Below are 7,199 nucleotides of genomic sequence, written 5' to 3' on the forward strand. Positions count from 1 at the left end.
GATGATTTTTTTTTCCCTCACAAATTGATGTAGATTTCCTACCACTGCAGGCTTGATCTTCAACATCATCTTGTTCCTTTTTAACACGATGTATTCATTTGTAAACTGATTTTTTGAGAGTACTGTCCCCATAAACTTTTTGTAAGGCATCAATGATTTCACCATTCTTCACCATAAATTTGATGTTTGGTCTTGCTTTGAGTTTAGCAGAATTCATTTTGTTCTGATAGGGTCTTTTTTTCAAACTGATGTCTTGTTTGTATTAGTGCTTTGTATTAGGGTTCTCTAGAGGGACAGAACTAATCGGATATGGGCATATATGAAAGGGAGTTTATTAAGGAGAATTGACTCATAGCATCACAAGGTGAAGTCCTGCAACATGAGGAACAAGGAAGCCAGTAGTGACTCAGTCTGAGTCTCAAAGCCTCAAAGGCGGAGAAGCCGACCGTGCAGCCTTCCGTCTGTGGCTGAAGGCCGGAGAGCCACTCGAAAAGCACTGGTGTTTAAGTTCAGGAGTCCAAAAGTCAAAGAACTTGGAGTCTGATGTTTGAAGGCATGAAGTATCCTGCATGGGAGGAAGATGAAGACCAGAAAACTCAGCAAGTCAAGTCCCTCCACGTTCTGTCTGCTTTATTCTAGCCATGCTAGGAGCTGACTAGATGGTGCCCACCCAGATTGAGGGTGGGTCTGCCTCTCCCAGTCCACTGACTCAAATGTTAATCTCTTCTGGCAACACCCAGAAACACCCAGAAACAATACTTTGCATTCTTCAATTCAAGTTGACACTCAACCATCACATACCTCAAGCCATGTTCTGTTCAGACATGTTATAATAAGTTAGTATGAGTTTATTTTGGTGCAAAAAGGTTGAAATTTATGCACAGCTTTTATTTTATTTTATTTTTGAGATGGAGTCTCACTCTGTAACCTAGGCTGTAGTGCAGTGGCGTGATCTCAGCTCACTGCAAGCTCCGCCTCCCAGGTTCATGCCATTCTCCCGCCTCAGCCTCCCTAGTAGCTGGGACTACTGGCGCCTGCCACCACGCCTGGCTAATTTTTTGTATTTTTAGTGGAGACGGGGTTTCACTGTGTTAGCCAGGATGATCTTGATCTCCTGACCTTGTGATCCAGCTGCCTCAGCCTCCCAAAGTTCTGGGATTACAGGCATGAGCCACCGCACCTGGCCATGCACATTTTTTTCATAATACACACTCTCAATGAACTTTTTGAAGATCGTGTGTGTGTGTGTGTGTGTGTGTGTGTGTGTGTGTGTAGCAGAGTTCAACAAGTTGATTATAAAGGTCACATGTAAGAATACACAAGCAAGAAGAGCTGAGTTTTTCTTGAAAAAGTAGCAAAAGAGAAATTAGTCCTATTTGATATAAAAATATACTATAAATCTTCTATTATTAAAATGGCAAGCTATTGGTACATGAATAAACAACGGAACACCATAAAAATCCTGAAGTACACCTAAATGCAAATGCAAATTTAATATATAACAACAATGGTGTGATGGTTAACACTGAGTGTCAACTTGATGGGATTGAAGGATACAAAGTGTTGATCCTGGGTGTGTCTGTGAGGGTGCTGCCAAAGGAGATTAGCATTTAAGTCAGTGGGCTGGGGAAGGCAGACCCACCCTTAATCTGGTGGGCACAATCTAATCAGCTGCCAGCGAATATAAAGCAGGCAGAAAAATGTGAAAAGGAGAGACATCCTCCCAGCCTCCCTCTTTCTCCCGTGCTGGATGCTTCCTGCGCTTGAATATCAGACTCCAAGTTCTTCAGTTTTGTGACACGAACTGGCTCTCCTTGCTCCTCAGCTCACAGATGACCTATTGTGAGACTTGTGATCATGTGAATTAATACTTAATAAACTTCTCTTTATATATATATATATACACACATATATACACATATATACATAATTATATATTATATATAATTATACATATATAATTATTAGTTCTGTCCCTCGAGAGAACCCTAATACAGATGGTATATTAGTCAGGATTCTGTGGAGATAGGACCAGTAGTATGTATAGATAGGTGATTAGCTAGCTAGATAGATAGAAAGAAATTTATTAGGGGAATTGGCCCACATGATTATAGAGGCTAAGAAGTCCCATCCCATAACAAACCTCCTGCAGGCTGGAGTACCAGGGAGATCAATATGTGGTTCAGTCTAGTCCAAAACCCTCAGAACCAGGGAAGCTAAAGGTTCACCTCACAGTCCATGGCCAAAGGCCTGAGAACTTGGGGCCAGTGGTATAAGTCACAGACTCCAAAGGCAGGAGAGGCTGGAGTCCTGATGTCCAAGGGCAGAAGAAGAAGGGTGCCCCAGCTACAGAAAAGAGCAAATTTGCTTTTCTTCTGCCTTTTTGTTGTACCTCAGCCTGTAGCCAATTGTCCAATGTTGACTCACATTGCATGAGACCACATTTCCCTTCCTCAGTCCACTGATTCAAATGCCAGCCTCTTCTGGAAATACCCTCAGAGCCACACCCAGAAACAATGCTTCACCAGCTACTTGAGTATCTAGTAGCTACTTGGGTATCCCTTAATCCCATTAACTTGATACCTACATTAACCATCACAAGTCCACCCCTTGTCAACTTGACATCCCTACACATCTCCTTATACCATACTTAATCTCCAAATAACAATAAGGAGATTATAGCTCCCCCTAGCAAGTTGTACATGATACAACTATCCTATGTACAACCAAAAACACACTAACTTCTTTCCCAAAAGAGAAGATAAAGTCCTTGATTGATGTTTATTCTTCTCCTTATATCCCATAACTTAAATATTAAAATTTACATGGCTGGGCGTGGTGGCTCACACCTGTAATCCCAGGACTTTGGGAGGCCAAGGAGGGTCGATCACTTGAGGTCAGGAGGTTGAGACCAACCTGACCAACATGGTGAAATCCTGTCTCTACTAAAAATACAAAAATTAGCCGGGCATGCTGGCACATATCTGTAATCCCAACTACTCAGGAGGCTGAGGCAGGAAAATCACTTCAACTAAGGGGGTGGAGGTTGCAGTGAGCCGAGATCGCACCACTGCACTCCAGCTTGGGCGACAGAGCCAGACTCTGTCTCAAATAAATAAATAAAATAAAATTTACAATACTTAATAATACAGTCAGTATATGTCATGTTACATGACAAAGGAATAAGAGTGGAAAGAAAACAGAGATACTTGCTTAATACATGTATATAGACAAGCATATTCTTTAAAAATATAGAGAAAAAGAATAACAATTACAATTCTCATTTCTGTAACTGGTCACATCGTCATGGCCGGTGTCTATAACTACTTTCTTCTACTACCCTTTCTGTATAATCCTTTTTCCTTCAGCAAGTGCCTCATCTGGTCCTGTTCTTTACCTGGCAGGGTGGCCCAAACTTTCATTCCTGAAGGGTCTAGGTTATTTGTAGTCCTGACTAGACTGCGTTGTAGTAATTCTTCATTAACCATAATTACAGGGCATGGTAATTACAGGTGAAAGATGACCTAAGGGATCTTCTGTAGTAATTCTTTCATCTTTACCTTCATTGTGGAGTAGTAGTCCCATTTCACTTTAGTAGTCCCAATCAATCACCCCAGCCAACACCATAACTCTCTTCTTGGCCTGTACCAAAATATCACATCAACTTCATAATATGTACAGCTGTTATATGTCCATAAAATTTAAAAATAAAAAAACAAGGAAGAAGAGAAGGATAATATACCTCCCAATGTGAAACAGGCATTACAAATTTTGTAATTTGAGACTTAGTAAAATGGTTGTATAAAAGCTATGGGCAGTGTTTGTAGGGAGACCACAAGGAAGAGGGCAGCACCACAGGGTGGCAATGCCGTGATCACCTTGGCATTTAGGGGGACATGACCTCATGCAGATTGGAGGAGCAAAAGAAGGAGTGGTTATCAAAACCCAGGTAAGAGAGGTCTGTGCAGGGACAGCGGTAATGGATGCAGCCAGCTGGGGCACAGCACAGGGAAGGAAACAGGGGAATAAACTCCATCCTCATTCTCCTCCCTCCCTTTGATCTCATTCCAGGACTCCCATGAGCTATACCCAAGCAGAATCCAGTGGGCAACAGAGCCTTTGATGCAGCCCATGAGAGCACAGACAAGGCTGAGCACATGGAGACTGGGTGGGGGAATGCCACATGCACAATTCACCTCATTTGCCTTTTGACTTATAACTCATGGTAACCCAATAGCTGATGAGCATGCATTCCTTTACAGCTAATGAATTCGGAAGAAATGATCGAATTAGAATATTTGCTTTCTCAAACCCCTAATGAAATAATGGATGCAGGCAATGGTCATCATTGGTAGCTGGAACTATTATTTGGTAGAAAATTTTATAACGGATAGATCATCCTGATAACATCTGAACCCACAGATCAATATTAGTATCAACAAAAGGAGACAGACAATAGGCACCTCCTGACGCAATATAATAGCAAGCAAACGCACTACACATACAGCATTCCTGCCAGAAATATTGAGCCTGAACCTAATCAAGACCATGCTTTACTACCAGTTTATAGGAACTACAAGGGACAGAGGAACGTGTTAAACACTCCAGGGCTGCAATCAGCAATATCTAGACTGTGGGATGTTCCACAGGGCAAAGAATCCAGTTTTATTAACAGACACCTTGCAAGATACAAAAATAGGGAAGAGTAAACCTACAGATAGATTTGAGACATAACCAATCTATGTCTGGACCTTTTGTGAATCCTAATTCCAACAAACTCGCTGTAAAAACTTTTCTGATGTGAAATGAGAGGTTTGAATGCTGACTGGATAACTCGGCAATATTAAAGAATTATTGATTTTCAGGTATGAGTAACAGTATTATGGTTATGTTTTTTAAATTTTTATTTTTTTAATTTAATTTTATTTTTTGAGATGGAGTTTCGCTCTTGTTGCCCAGGCTGGAGTGCAATGGCAGGATCTAGGCTCACAGAAACCTCTGCCTCTCAGGTTCAACCGATTCTCCTGCCTTAGCCTCACCAGTAGCTGGGATTAAGGAGTTAGCCACCATGCCTAGCTAATTTTTGTATTCTTGGTAGAGACAGAGTTTCACCATGTTGGTCAGGCTGGTCTCAAACTCCTGACCTCACGTGATCCTCCTGCCTCGGCCTCCCAAAGTGCTAGGATTACAGGCATGAGCCACCATGCCCAGCGGTTATGTTTTCTAAAAAAGAATCAATGTGTTTTGGAGACAAGTAGTGTGGGATTTATGTATGGTGTCTAATAATTGACTAAAAATAACTCAGTGGGGAGAGTGTGGAGTGGGTGAAGAAATGAAAAACAAGATGGACTGTGTGCTGGCAATTTCGAAGCTAGGTTATTAGTACACACAAGTTTGCTATACTAGTCTTTCTACTGTGTATATTTTATTTTTTCCCTAACAAAATATATAGGAAAAAAAATTGCATGCAGAGGCTATGAACTGTCTGTTACATAATCTCATGACCCATAATCAGCATCCAGGGACAGAGGGAAAGCAGGAGCCCCCAGGCGTTGGAGATGTCTACTCTGGAAGAACAAAGGCCTCAAGTGTTTCCAACACTGTGCTCGTCACAGGTTCCCAGTCCTTGCAAAGCTGTTTGCCTCTCAGAAGCCCCTCAAGGAAACAGAGAATCCCCAGTGAGACAATGAGACTAACCGGGATTAAGCTTCTCTGTGAAATCGAGAGGTCATAGTTAGGGGAGTGAATATGAAAATGCCCATTCAGTCACTGAATTTGGCAATAGGACAGGAAGCAGAGCAGGAGGGTATATGACTTCAGTTGTGAGGCAAATGTATTATTCATTGGTACAGGAAAGGCATTTGGGAAGGTGACCAAATGCATATGCTTTATAAAGTCACATGCTCAGAAAACTTTGAAGAGCAGATATTTTCCTCTTTTTGAAACTATTTTATAACAGCATAAACAGCTGAAAGGAATGAGCTCAGTCTATGTGCACCCATTTTCATACACCTTAGCGAGAGAAGGTTGAGTTCATTTATTAAAGTCAATTAATTTTTATTCAAGGAATTTCATGTTGTGATTTCTTCCACTGCCCATCAAGGTCACTTTAAATCCTCTAAAGAGCTGGAGTCAAAATTAACCATTTTCAAAAATGACCTTCAAGTCAGCCCTTTTAAATGCAACTGACATTTATTTTAATCCAGTTGTTCCGTCAGCCCATAATTCTTTTACTTTGGCTTCTGTCATCTCCTCTTAATATGGATATACTGACGAAGACTTCAAAGCTCACCAATAATCTTTGGGATCTGGTTTCTTCCACCAATTTACTTTAGGGTCATTTTCAGTGTAGGTGGATCTGCCTGGTTCTCAATTTGACACCTTCTCTAAATATGAATGAGTTCAAATCGTATTCATTCCTAAGTGATCAAATTCAAGAATAGTACAGATGTGTGGAATATGCCAATACCTAAGGTAAAAAAGTAAATTAACAGGTCTTGACTAAGACAGTTAATAAACTAAAGACAGTTTAGTAACTGTCTTTTTCATACTTTAGCAACTGCCTTGTCGTCCCTTCCCACAGGCCTAACAAAAGTCCTGTGAGTAAAGTAAAACCAGAGTAACTCTGTGAGGCATTTCCAACAACATGCAGGCTACAGGAAAAGCCCGATTGGGATTAGACCTCAACGGAATGTTGAGTTTAAAAAGCAAGTCACCAAATATCACTTACGTAAAATTTATAAATATACTAAACAATAAACTACATCAATGTTTCTCTTTTTTGGTTTTAGGAATCTCTTATTCTCCTAAAATTATTGAAGATCCAAAGAGGTTTATTTCATTTGGGTGGCATTTATTAATTTTTTCTAAATAAGAAATTAAAGTTGAAAAAGTTTTGAAACACGAGAATGCAAGTATTCATTTCCTTAGGCAGCAGAGCAGTTACTCCTTTAGGTAGCTCCACTGTATCCTCATGAAAGAATGAGAGTAAAACACTTTCAAATAATGTCTTAGTATTATTAAGTAAATATATTTTATCTTATTTCCCCCCAAAAGAGTGAAACCATTTTATCTTGCTTTCACCCTTTTGTGATCCAGGGATCACACTTTGAGAACCAATTCACATATAGTTTAGAGATATATTTTATTTAATACATTTAGTAAAATCATAAAAACATGTCTTGGCAGGGCATCCTTTA

The 7,199-nt window shown here is 40.3% G+C and overlaps 1 non-coding gene across 1 annotated transcript; it reads right to left on the bottom strand.

Annotated features, from left to right (window-relative positions):
• Positions 1–6,557: 6,557 nt before the first annotated feature.
• On the bottom strand, positions 6,558–6,688 carry LOC115898015. The gene has a single exon (XR_004057779.1). It is a non-coding gene; the product is annotated as a small nucleolar RNA SNORA18 (small nucleolar RNA).
• Between the last annotated feature and the right edge of the window lie 511 nt (positions 6,689–7,199).

The sequence above is a fragment of the Rhinopithecus roxellana genome, chromosome 5, assembly GCF_007565055.1.
Source record: "Rhinopithecus roxellana isolate Shanxi Qingling chromosome 5, ASM756505v1, whole genome shotgun sequence".
In the NCBI taxonomy this organism is placed as follows: Eukaryota; Metazoa; Chordata; class Mammalia; order Primates; family Cercopithecidae; genus Rhinopithecus; species Rhinopithecus roxellana.